The sequence below is a fragment of the Macaca mulatta genome, chromosome 1 (genome assembly GCF_049350105.2).
Source record: "Macaca mulatta isolate MMU2019108-1 chromosome 1, T2T-MMU8v2.0, whole genome shotgun sequence".
Lineage (NCBI taxonomy): Eukaryota > Metazoa > Chordata > Mammalia > Primates > Cercopithecidae > Macaca > Macaca mulatta.
In genome coordinates, this window is record NC_133406.1 from 181432131 (window position 1) to 181445981 (window position 13851).

Sequence of the window (13851 nt, forward strand, 5' to 3'; positions counted from 1 at the left end):
AGGAGACTGTTCTCATACAACACTCTTCCTTAGGGACCCTCTGTTCTCAGCCCCCTGAACAGTGAGGTTCGGAGAATGGAGTGATTTGTCCAAGATCTGCTCCTAGCAGGGCCTCTTTTCTAGGATTCCAGGACAGGGTTCTTTCTGAGAGGTTACCCCATTATGATCTGGAATTTTAAAAAGCAGTAAAAGGAGTTGAAGACTGACCACTTGCTATACTTTGAAAGGCTTGTTCTCCCCTCCCTTCATCTCTTTGAATCCTGTTTCACAGACATTATTGTCTTTGGGACCAATACATTTCTTCCATCTGCATATCTGAGTAGAAGCTCACATGGAAGAAAAAAGAAAAGCCCCATAGGTGAAGGGGAGCGTGCCTGCCAAGTTCGTTGTAATAACTTCACACGGAGAGCATATTATGAAATGAATCTGCTGGAGTCATCTCATAGAATCTTCCCATTCTTCTGGAGAGTCTCCTCATTTTAGAGGTGAGTAAAGTGAAGTTCAGAGGCAATAAATCACTTGTCCAAGTCAAACAGCTTGGAAAGGGTAGGCTGGTCCTTGAATCCTAGTCATCTGGCTGCCTAGGGGAAGTGCAGGAAAATGGCGTATACCAGCTGGGCTTCTTCCTGGCCAGAGAACTCGCCTGGCCATCAGTCTCCTTTTTCACTTTTGAAAATGGAAATCTGTTGAAATTGCTGATTTTGCTTTGAGGAAAAAGGGTGGGAAAAGGGAGACTCTCAAGTGCATTTTCTTGGTAGTAGGGGAAGTGGTGGTAGATGGGGAGGAAGGCAACCTAAAAAACAACCAGCAACAACAACAAAAAATACTTTTCCTCTCAAGTCAGTCTCTCATGGGATCTAGAGCACATATTTCCAAATAACCTTTCTGAAGCCTGTGCCATGCACAGATGGGAGTAGCCTTCTTCCCAATGACTGGCTCCTTGTTGAGTTTAGGGGCAGATGTCAACATCTGCATGAAGAGTATGATCAACAATTAAAAGGGGTGGGTGAGTGGGTGGGTGGGGGACCAGGGAGTAATCCTTCCCTGTGCAGTGGATTAAGGAGGGCCGCTCCTTTGGGGGTTGGCCAGAGCCTGTCCATTGAGTAGCTAGTTTCCTTTTCCTTCCCCTATGGTTTCTGCCTCTCTCTTGTTCTAATTACCCACTGTTTATGTCCTTCCCTCCAGGGTTGTCACAGCTTTCGACAAGGTTCACAGCCGGCTTACCAAAGGTAGTTATGATACCAGTTTAATGAGGATGAAAGGATTGTAGTCAAAATCTTCTGTGCTCCCTTTAATTTTTCATTTCCTATGTATCCAATGGCAAAGAGTATGATCAGCACTGTCTCCCCAGCATAGTCATATAGCCATAGTCCTTTTGCTAAAACTAAGCCTCAATTTTCTCATCTATATAATAGTCATGATAATCTTTGCCTTTCCTATCTCATGTGCTATTGACGATCAAAGAAACGTGGAAACTAAAAATTCTAAAGTGTTAGATTATTGAGCAGACTATGATATTTAGAAATTTGCTTTCCCTTCATGGAAAAAATTCCTGAATATGAATTTGCTTAGCAAATTGTTGCTACCCAGGATCTCTGTTCTGCTTCTTAAAGAGACTGTGAAGGTGGGTGTGTGGGCAGTGAGTCTTGGGGTGATGGTAGGAAGGTATTTCCCCAGTTGAATCAAAGCTGAATTTCAATTCTTAGAGCTGCCGTTTGCTAGCTGTGTGATACAAAGCAAACCACCCACTTTTTCTAAAGCTCAGTTTTCCAATCTGTAAAGTGGGACTCCAGTGCCCACCTCACGGGGCTTTTGTGAAACTTAAAAAATAAAAATGGCTGCCAAAACTGAGCATTTGTTTTGTATCAGCTATTTCACCTCAGCACTCATGGTGTCCTGGTAACCTATGTTTTATTAGACTTTCTTTAGAGTTAGAAAAATTGAGGCTGAGTGAAGTTAACCAACTTGCCTAAAATCATGAAGTAAAAAGAACTAGAATTCTAACTCAAGTCTATTCATTTCAAAATCTGGGAACTTTCCATTCTCTCACTTTGCCTTTCAGTAGGATATGTGGAAATACTTTAAAACAGCAAAGAAACTGCAGAACTCTTTGTTTCATGACCAAATACTTACTAAGAATATATTATGTTGAAGCCCTGGGATGCAGTCTAATGACAGAGCCCATGGGTTCAGTATTTCCCTCCTTTGGGCTCCAGTTTTCCCATCTGTAGAATAAGAGAAGACTCTCTTAGACCATCTTTAGAGTCCAGTTTTGCTCAGCTTGAACTTTCTAAAAATATATATATTTGAAGGTTTTTTAAAAGTAATGAGTTAAAGTAAAAATTGGGCAGAGTGAACTGATACTCATTGTGTGTATGGTATGCCATGTGCTTTTGTGGTTGGTAGTACCCACAGATGACTGCTCCCAATTCCTACATCAAGAGGTAAAGTTCACTTAAATCTTCTCTTTGACTCTGGGCTGGCTTCAGTGACTTACCTGACCACCAGAATATGGGAGAAATAATGGCCCGTGAGCCAGGGCAAGCTCACAAGAAGCTGAAGCTTTTGTGTGGGTCTTTGTAATACTGTTCCTTGGAACTCAGCCCTAGTGCTTTGGGCGATCCAATCCATGACACGTAGAACGGCCATGTTTAAGTGCCCCGATTGGTAGGCCTCGCTGAGCTCCCAGCTGGCACCAACTGCCAGTCACATGAGTGCACCATCTTGGACATGTAGCTCAGTCGAGCTTTCAGATGACTTCAGCCCCAGCCAACATCTGACTGCAACTACCTGAGAGACTCTAAGCAAGTGCTGCCTGGCTGAGCTCAGCCAACCCACAAAACTGTGAGAGCTAATCATTTGTTGTTGTTTTCAGCCACTAAATGTTAGAGTGGTTTGATAGGCAGCAGCACATAATAGAAACATACGTCACTTAATTACCACAATAAAATTTGTATTTTCAGCCCATTTTATAGAAAGAACACCTGAAAGTCAAAAAGGTTAGCTTGTCTAAAGTCACATGGAAGGTGGCAAAACTATATTCAGAAATCTATTTGATTCCAAATGCTGAATTTTTAACCTTCGTTACAAAAAGATCCTTTTGTTCATTTAGTTGTTTATTAGTAAAGCCATTAAATTGTGGTAGACAACCGAGCCTAGATGCTGATGTATATAGTAATAACGTTTGGGGGGGAATTACAAAATAATCGCTCTAACTTTCCTTTATTGTGCGTTATCTACCAGATTTTAATGATATTTGATTATGACCTGTAAAGCTAGGATTATTCTTCTACATTTCAATGCTATTTTGGCCGAATTGCTGGGCCAAGTCTTGTGAAGTATTTACATATCAATGAAAGTGCAAACTCCTTTTGTCTCTTCCTAGTATAGTTGTCCCTGTTGCCAACTATGCAGATATCTCTGCCACCTGCTGCCTTCATTGCACCTGTCCCCTAAACCCTGAGAACTGGCTCTTTTATTCGAAACTCATTCTACAAATAACCAAGTATTGATTCTGGGCAGGCACTCTTCTTGGTACTGCACTCAGAAACTGGAATCTGAACTATAGACAAGTAAGCAAACAGCCATAACCCGAAGTCACGATGGAGAGGTGAGGCCCAGAGGTATTTGTTCATCTTCTCCTGATGACCTGTTGAAACACATTCCTTTCCATTTCCCTCCACTACACTGAGCAGACACTGAGCTACTTATAAGTCTCTGACCATGCCATGCTGTTTCTCACCTTTGCCTTTGCTCATGCTAGTTTTTTCCATGCTTCTTCACCCTGAAAGTCTCTATGTAGTTTTGCTATGCTTGTCAGCAAACTTACCAAATTGCCCTGTGATTCTCTGCTACTTTGTGTATCTCTCCTCTTAGACTGAGTTCCTTCAAAGCAAGGATTATCTTTTTTCATTTTGTTTTCGCTGCTATTTATTTTTAAAACAATAGATCAAATTTATAACATGTAATGACCATGAATAAAAACAATAAAGGTAGGTTACAAGCACTTTAAATCAGGTGTCACCCTGAGCACTCAATTTTCTTCTGCATTTTGTTTTGGTTGTTCAGTTTGAAAAACCTGAATTGCCCAGATGAGCAGTTACAAGACAGCTTTTAAAGAGCGAGCCTTTCAATCTCAGGAGAGTGCAGTTCACGCAGGCGGCAGGCAAATGCTCATTGAGAAGGTCGCATATAAACAATTTAGCCTGGTAGCACATGAAATCATTAGATAACAATCATGCAATCAAAGAAATAAACAAGGTAAGCACAGATTGTGTTTTATGTTGAAAAGGATAGAAAGAAGGTGGTGGTTTAGAGAGTTAACTGGGACACAGAGAGGAAAGGAAGCTTTGGATAGGATACGGGGGAAGGCATCTTTGAAAAGATGATATTTGAAGGATTAAGAGAAGAGTGTGAATAATTCAGGTAAGCAAAGGGCTGAAGGAAGAACATTCTGGGTAAGATAAGTGCAAAGGCCCCAGAGCAGAAAAGAGCATGGGATTCTATATGCACTTTCCCTTTAGAAAACAAAACCAGAGACTCCACATAAACCCAAATATCTTCAGTTGTCTCTTACAGATGCCTAACCTCTTTTCTCAAACAAGTGTCACTTAAGCAAAACTTGGGAGGTACTTGGCCCCATTTGATAGCTGAGGAATAGAATGAGAATATGATGGTTACATGCAGCTGGTTATTGACAGGGCCATAATGAGGTCTCAGCAACACTCTGACTTCAAGTCCAAGAGTCCTAACCACTGCATAGCTGTATAACCCCATAGTGAGAAGGTAGAGTCATTCCTAAAACTAAACCTTCTTCCATAAGAAATCAGGGACTCCGTGCCAGGGCAGGATTTATGACCTAGTAACTGAGGACAGAAATAATTGGTTGCATTACTGCCTGGCAACCTGAGTCTGGGCTCCACTCCGGAGGGGAGGCACAGATTGAAATAGCTGAGGCAAGTTTACTTTTCTCTGTCCAGGTGCTCTCCTGCGGCCAACACAGCCCTAATGAGCTCTGCATAATCAAAGCACAAGTAATTGATGGTCCAATTTAAAGTGTGCAGGGGCCAAATTTCTTTCCAGACTCTGAAGGAAAAACACCAGCTGAGGAAGAATGAAGAACTGCCTGTTCTAAGTTATTCTCCTTCTGTGGTCATTCGAACCCCAGGAAGACCAGGTTTGCCCCATCAAGTACCTCAAGAAAGAAGTCAATTACCTAAAGAAGTCAAGCAAAAAGGAAAGGACAAAATGAAAATCATGTACCAGGGTACACATCAAGGCTCCAAGCTGGAATGAATATGGCCTTCATCATACTCTTCATCATACAGAAGCTTGTGTTCAGGGCTTGGATTTTGAAGTCAGACAGACCTGGATTAAAAACTAATTCAACAACCTATTACATATGTGACCTAGGTAAGATCTAACCTCTCTGTGCCTCAGTTTACTCCTTTGCTAAGTGGGCATTAGGAGCACAGATTTTGAGGCAGTCAGTGTTGGATTTCAACCTCAGCTCCACTACTGACTGTGTCAAAAGGGCAAGTTAATGAACCTCCAATGTTAATTTCTTCTTTGCTAAAGAGGAAGTGATTATATAGGTCCATTGAAGGGCTGTTTAGGGGACTGGTTGAGATAAGATACAAAATGCCCATGCACAGTGCTTAGGAAAATTATTGTGAACTTGTTACATATCTCCTCTTAAGCTCGAGGACAGTGGCTCTCAAAGTGTGGTCCCTGGACCAGCAGCATCAGCTTTATCTGGGGAACTGTGAGAAATGCAGATTCTCAGGTCCCACCCCAGACTCACTGAATCAGAAACTCTGAGGGTGGGCCCAGCACTCTGGTTTAACAAGTCCTCCAAGGGATTATGGTGGATGCTAAAGTTTGAGAATCTCTGCTCTTGGGGCTAATTCAGAATGCACCTGAGACTTTCAGTCTGCACACAACTGCCGTAGGTTCCCAAGAACCTGTTCAGTGCCACGATTCTTTAAAATGAGTTGTCTGCTCGTTGTTTTCTGCACCCAAACAGGGAAGAAATACTTCAATTCTCAGGATTTCCCTCTGACACTAGGTAACATCTTCTATATGCTTCCTTTACTCCAGGCATTCTGATAATAGTTTCACATAGATTATTTCAATTTATATCTCCAGTAGCCCTCTACGATAGATATTATTATCTCTGTTTTGCAGATAAGGAAACTAAAGCTTCATGAGGTGAAATAAATTGCCCAAAGATCTATAATTCTTAAGTAGTGAAGCCAAGATTCATACCTCTAATATTAAGTCCATTTCTGGAATCAATGTACTTTCTACCTTATCATATTACCTCTTGATACCAGGATAAATTAGGGATGTCAAGTTTGGTGAAGAGAAGCATCCAGGGAGCAAGTGAAAAGTGTCTTCATGTATCGTAGGGCTATTATGATCATAGGAGTCAACCAGTTTGATGTTCCAACTGCAGAATATAGAACCAGTGGGTGGAAACACAGGGAGACAGATTGTGGCTTGACAGAGAGAATAAGTCAGTAATAGTCTAAATTTCCCAGAACTGTCTTACCTTATGAGGTAGTAGGGTCCCTGTCACTGGGGATGTGAGCACAAGCTGGGTGAGCATCTGTCAAAATGTCATAGAAGAAGTATTTGTACCTTCCCTCTCATGGTGCTTTAACTGAGTGGAAGTAAGTAGGCAATCATCTTTCTTGGGTGGCTTTTTTTTTTTTTTTTTGATGGAGTCTTGCTCTGTCATCCAGGTTGGAATGCAGTGGCATGATCTCAGCTCACTGCAACCTCTGCCTTCAGGATTCAAGAGGTTCTCCTGCCTCAACCTCTCAAGTAGCTGGACTTACAGGCACCTGCCGCCACATTCAGCTATTTTTTGTATTATTAATAGAGACAGAGTTTTGCCATCTTGGCCAGTCTGGTTTCGAACTCCTGACCTTAAGTGATCCTCCCACCTTGGCGTCCCAAAGTGCTGGGATTACAGGCATGGGTCACTGTGCCCAGCCTGACTTTTGATGTTTGTTAAGAAACTGGAGATATTTCACTTGTACAGAAAGAAGACTGAGGTGAGCTCTCTGGTTTAGGGAAGAAAGAATCCACCTTACCGTGGCCCCAGTGAGCTATATTAAGACCTTCCCTGGTCCTCTTAGCTGGAAGGGATTTTGCTTTCCTCTGCAGACCCATATCATGTCACACTGATACCTCTCTTAACGCTGAGCCCAGTCCCCACTGTAGGTAAGCTGTTGATAAATGGCTAGATTTCTTCTGCTAGGGAAGCAGCAAGACATGTATACATAGAGGCGAATAGACCTGGGGGATCATCCACAATACTGTTAACCTTTCTGGGTCTCAGTTTTCTTATCTATGTAAAAACTTCCTTATTGAGATTTGAAGTATTCAAGGAGCCTGGAATATGGTGTACCACATCTCCACCCCTCTCCAACCCTCTACAAATCGTAACATGTCTTTGGGGAGGATGCATTTCTGATTAATCAAGATATCCTTTCTACTGCTCCCCACTAACCTCTAATCCCTGCCTTCCCATCAAAACATAGATTTTCAATATGTGGCACATGATTGGCTCTTACATTAGTCAAAAATGAAAGGGAAAGGAAGAAGTGAATAAAAGAAAGAGAGAGAGAAAGGAAGGAAGAAATGAAGGAAGGAAAGAAGGAAGAGAGGGAGGAAGGGAGAGAAGAAGGAAAGGGAGAAAGCAATTTAACACATGAATGCTCCATCTTATTTGCTACTGACCATCAGATAAGCACTCCATCTGGGTGGACATTTTTCTTGTACACACCATGGTTCGTGTATGTGCGTGTGTGTGTGTGTGTGTGTATGTGTGCATATGCACTTAACGGAATTGTCCACAACATGCTATAGTATGAAGAGATCTATGGGAGAAGAGAGTCAACAGGAAAGAATGACTTGAACTAATCTCTCTGTAGGCAACTAATTGCAGTTCTGTGGCTATTTGGGGTCATTGTTTACTGTGGGATGAATGTGACCTCTGGGGTAACAAGCCTCATACATGCTGATCTCCATCTTGAACCACTTTGGTAGGAGCAGAATGTTTCAGGTGCAGATTCTGGAAGACTTAAAAGCAGGTCTGTTTTTAAATACACCACATATTGAACTTTCTCCACTATGGGAGGCAGGCCAAGTAGTGGGTTTTGAAGGTTTTAAAGGCTCACTGGCCCTTCAAAAAATGGCTGTTGTGGACATATGGTTTTAGAAGCTTTTAAAAAAGCCTTGTGGGCTTATTTTTAGAACAAACCTTAACCTTATAAAGCTTCTTAAAGGAGTCACAGAGGACCTAATCACTTGAGCCCCCTCAGAGCACCAGGCAGCTGTGCCCAGAGGCTTCCAAAACAGCCTTTCCTTGTGCTTGATGTGACCCTATCTTAGCTAAGCCTAAGATATACTACCCCATGACAGGGTGTGTCTTTGGAGCGGGAAGAGCTGGGCCACAGGTGAGTCAGCCAAGGAGGCGGAGTTTGCTGGCCAGTGAGTGGAGACTAGAGGATCACAGACTAACAGAATTTCAAATACTCTACTGAAGTAAAGGAACCTTAAAAGTCATCCAGTCAACCCCGAATGGATGCTAAAATCTTTCCTGAAACACACTTGTAAAGAGATGGGACCATTTGTGTTTGCACACCTCCAACTATGAGAAGAACGCTGTCTAGGCATTCATTCATTCAACACATTTTTAGTTTATTGAATACACATTATGTGCTCAGCACTATTCAAAATGCTGGGGATATAACAGTGAGTAAAAAAATAGATGCAATCTCAATACAGACTAAAAACTGGTAGAGAAAAACAGATGGGTCAAATGATCACACCTACACCTAACTGTATGTGAAAAAATGTTATTAGAACAATCCAAAGATTTATGAAAGCTTCTGACAGGATGTGAAGGATGTGTGAACGTTAACAAGGCAAAAGGAAGTCAAGAGAGGACACAGAGGGCAAAGCAAACATCTCTGCAGAGGCCTTCAGGCAGGGAAAAGCATGGTGTTTTAGGATAAATAAAAGCAGTCCAAGTGTGTGATAGAAAGTGAGGAAAGACTTGGTTTGAGGCTGGGAGCTTGCAAGGGGCAGAGCATGCAGGACCTTGTTGGCCATGCTGAAGATTTTGATCTTTAACCTGACACATATTGGAAGCCTCTGACTCCTTTAAAGCAGAAGATAGGTAACTCATACCAGAGCTGCCAGTTCATGCTCATGTTGCTAAGTGTGGTGGTCTTAAATCAAGTCCATAATTCTCCTCCTTTTAAAAGGCAAAACCTAGTTTCCCTCCCATGAATGTGGGTCAGACTTAGAGATTTATTTCTAATTAATAAAATGTAGTGGAAGTGATGCTATGTGACTTCTGAGATTAGGTCATAAAAAGGATAGCTTCCATCTGGCACTCTTTCTCTTCAGTTGCTTGCTCTGGTGGAAGTCAGCCTCCATGCTGTGAGGAAACAAGCAACCTATGGAGAAGCCTACATGGAGAGGAACCAAGGCCTCTTTCCTACAACCAGCACCAAATTGCCAGCCATATCAATTGGAAGCAGATCCTCCAGCCCCAGTCAAGCCTTCACATGACTGTAGACCTGACTGATATCTCGGCTGTTCACCTCATGACAAACCCTGAGCCAGAACCACCTGGCTAAGCTGCTCTTGAATTTCTGATTCACAGCAACTGTGAGATAATAAATGTTTATGGTTGTTTCAAATTATTGACATTAGATAACTTGGTAAGCAGCTAAGGTACATAACAAGGAATTGCAAGGTATGGGGGTAGGAAAGCTGGGACTTTGGGGTTGTGAAGACTTCTATTTGAAATCCAACTCTTCCGTTGACTGGTTATTAGACTGAAGCCATGTTCCTTTACCTCTTAGAGCTCCCATTTTTCATTTGTAACTTGACATCATGCCCATAGAACCTCCAAGATATAGTAGTATACAGTAATTCTCAGTGTCTTTGTCTCCTACTTTATATTCAGTGGAGACATACCATTTTCAAGGCTGAGAATAAAAGAAAAAATAGATTGTATTGACAACAGGTGCTGCAGAGTCTGGTGTATTGATTGCCCTAGAAAGAGTAAGCCAGAGAGCTGTTAGTCTGAGGTTACCTTAGGCCATGTTTCATGGTAAGTACTACAGATTTTCAAGCCTATTCCTCACTTGGGTTAATTGGCTTTAAGAGTCCATCTCCTGCTATGTAAACATAATTGCCTTTTATTTATTTGAAATTTATCTCTTCATAATTTCATGTCTTATTTTCTTCATTTGCAATGCAACAAGGAAACAGATTTATGATGAGTATTCTTATGAAAGTGATTATTGAATTATCTCTTATTATGGGCCATATATATCATGAAGACATCTTAGTTAATTCTCAAAGCACCATCCAGGAAAATCTATTATTTGTGCCATTTTACTGATGAGAAAATAGATATAAATGCCAAGAATATTACTTTGCCAGTTAGTATTATGTGACCTTGGCTTTTAGGTCCCTCTTACATCTTATTGTTTTTATGTTTTTGAGATGGAGTCTCACTATGTTGCCCAGGCTGGAGTGTAGCAGTGCAATCTCGGCTCACTGCAACCTCCACCTCCCAGGTTCAAGCGATTCTCCTGCCTCAGCCTCCTGAGTAACTGAGTATACAGGCAGATGCCACTATGCCCAGTTAATTTTTTTTTTACATCTTATTATTAAACCTTTACATTTTAGTTTCCTCAACTGCCTAATGGAAGGTAAGAACAAAACCTATGCAAAATGAACTTTATGTGAATATTAAATAAGTTAACATGAATGAAATACTTAAAACAGTGTCTGGTATATTCTGATAAATTACTGGTTAGTTTCTATCATTATTTTTCTAATCAGCATTTAAAAAGTTTAGAGCAAAATTTCTCTGTCAGCCATTTTGTTCCATCCATGGTATCTCTCTCCTACAATAATACTCCATTTTACAGCACTTCCCACATCCATTTGATCCTTTCAACAATCCTATGACTCAGCATCACTGTCGTAATTTTTCAGGTGAACAAGCTAATGCTCAGAAGGGTGAATATGAATTGCTCCAAGTTCCTTTGGTTGCAAGCAACAGAAACCAACTTACGCTAGTATAAATTAAATAGAGAAATTCATCCTAAGATGCAAGTATGACTTATTAAACTGAAGTTCATGAATGGGTTACAGGGAAAAGCCCTGAAAATGACAACTGCGATGAAGAAAGCCATAGCAAACTCAGGCAATGTGGCCTCTCCTCTTCTTTCCCCTTTTGTCTACTTAGTTTTAGTTAGTTTTTCTCTGCAGACTGGCTTTCTCAGCTACTCAGTGCAAATAGTTGGAGGAACGGCAGGCTCCCAAGTTCATACGTTATTATGCCAACCACAGGGTAGACTGAATTTGTACTTCTCTTTTTGGATTCTGCATTGCCACAGATGGACCTCTTGTTGGACCAGCTTGGGTCAAGAGCCTTCCCCTAATCCAATCAAACATTGTCAAGAAGTGGGGTCACAATGTACTAACATTGCTGCTGGGAACTCACTTCTGTGGATTCTTGTAGGAAGGCCATGGGCAAGTGAAAGACACTCCAGAGGAGGCCCAGAACATGAAGTGATTTTCCTAAGCTGTTTCAAATGTTGGAGTGGCTGAGGCAGGATTCTCTTTCAAATATTCTTTTCCCATGAGATCAGCACTTTTCCCACGAGCCTTCAGTTTCTTCCTTTCAGGAGGTCAGCACCTCCTCAAGTTCCTGCTGAAGGAGATCTGGGTACTCTTCTAACGGTGGCCCTTCTGCAGATGGAGCTGGCTTCACACACAGGCAGTGTGTCTGCAGTTATTGGATATTATTCTTTACTCCTCCTCCTGGTAAGAGAATTTTGCATCCTAACCTTGGCCCTGTGACTTTCAGTGTTTCTCTGGAGCAGGAATGTACTTCTCCATATTACTGACACCAGACTTGAGTATATGACTTGCTTTAGCCAATGGTATCTAAATGGGAATGATTTAGGCCAAGTACAAGCAGAAACATTAAGAACCATTTGCAAGGTTCAGCCATGTCTTTTTTTCTTCTTTTCCACAATAATAGCATGTCCTAAATATGGGCTGTTCCTTCAACCTGGGTCTTGGAATGAAGAAGATACATGGAGTAGAGCCATGAACACCTGTTGCTGCCTCTGACAACAACACAAGAGAGAAATGAACCTTTGGAAAATAATACATCTGAGTTCAATGTTGAGCATGCTGAGTTGAGAGGCATAGGGGATAAATTCAGTAGGATGTATTAGTTTGAATTTTAGGAAAGAGATCTGGGCGAGAGTTATAGATGGTTGTTCATCTGGCCATAGATGGTACTTGAAGCTTTGAGATTCACTGAAATCCCAAAGAGAATAGCGGCATAAAAGACGGAGGGAATAAACATTGACTCAGCAACATTAAAGTGGTGGTAGAGGAAGAGAAGTATGGGGAGAGCCTGGGAAGGATGGGCAGGGGAAATGGAAGCCACATAAGCATAAAGAAAAGTGAGCTATCTTCGCCTCCAGCACTGGAATTGTTCTTGAGAAAGAAATCTTTTTTTTTCTTTTCTTTCAATATCACTTCATGTGAGCTTGAAAACAGCCTTGTGAGGTACAGTTAGAGAATAGAAACATTTATCTCCAAGGTAGAAGTGAGGAAAACTAAGACTCAAAAGGATAAAGTCCTTGCCCAAAGTTATTTTTTAATTTTCATTTGAAATTGTGGTAAACAAAACCCACATAATATAAAATTTACCATCTTTCCCACCTCTAAGTATACAGTTCAGTAGTGTTTAATATATTCACATTGTTGTGCAACCAATCTCCAGAACTTCTTCACCTTGCAAAATTGAAAATCAGTACCAATTAAACACTAACTCCCCATTCTCTTCACCCCACGTCCCTGGGAAACCACCATTCTACTTTCTGTCTCTATGGATTTGACCACTCCAGGTACCTCATATAAGTGGAATCCTATAATATTTGTCCTTTTGTGTCTGGCTTATTTCACTTAGCATAGTGTCCTCAAGGTTCATTCATGCTGTCGGATGTGTCAGAATTTCCTTCCTTTTTAGGGCTGAATAATACTCCATTCTGTATACAGACCTCATTTTGTTTGTTCATTCATTGTCAATGGACAACTGCTTCCACCTCTTGACCCCTGTGAATCATGCCTCTAAGAGCATGGGTGTGAGGCAGTCTTTTTGAGGCAAGGAGGACAGAAGGGGGACCCTGAGAGCATGTCGTAAAGACAATAGAAAAGATTTCATTACTGCCCTGTATGAGGAAATGTGGGGAGTTTTGCTCCTGAAGAACAGAGAGGGGCCAAAAAGGAGAGGTGGACAGAGATGATCCAGGGAGATGGGGTAGGGTAGGGATTATCTGGGGTGAAGGGGCCAGTGAAAATTGTCTATTGTTTTGTGGTCAAAGAACAGAGGTATTTAGTGTTCAATATAAAGTGGTTAAAGTGCATATTTTGTTTCACTCTTCCTTCTTAGCACATTTTAGGAAAATCTCCTATATATAAATGCCCTGTATGAGTTAGTTTTTGGTGGTAACTAAAGAAGAGGTTAGTTTCCCATCCAGGTTGACATGGAATAGCCAGAGCAAGTGAACAGGGGAGGGCAACACAAGCTATACACTGTCCCATGCAGGGAGATGCAGGGAGGCAGTTGTTTCCAGAGGTAAATACAAGACTGCAAGCCCCCTGGAAGTTCACAGACATTTGGGGGAGGGATCTGGACTTCCACGGAACCCACTTTAGGGCTTTGAACTTCCATGGAACACAGTTGGGAGCTTTGAGTCAATCTTGTCTAGATCAGTGCTTCTTAAACTT

At 41.6% G+C, this 13851-nt stretch overlaps 1 long non-coding RNA gene across 1 annotated transcript; it reads left to right on the top strand.

Moving 5' to 3' along the window:
• Positions 1-271: 271 nt before the first annotated feature.
• LOC144338571 (uncharacterized) lies at positions 272-10818 on the top strand. Its single transcript, XR_013412806.1, has 3 exons — positions 272-485; positions 1186-5412; positions 9427-10818. It is a non-coding gene; the product is annotated as an uncharacterized LOC144338571 (long non-coding RNA).
• The last annotated feature ends 3033 nt before the right edge of the window (positions 10819-13851 follow it).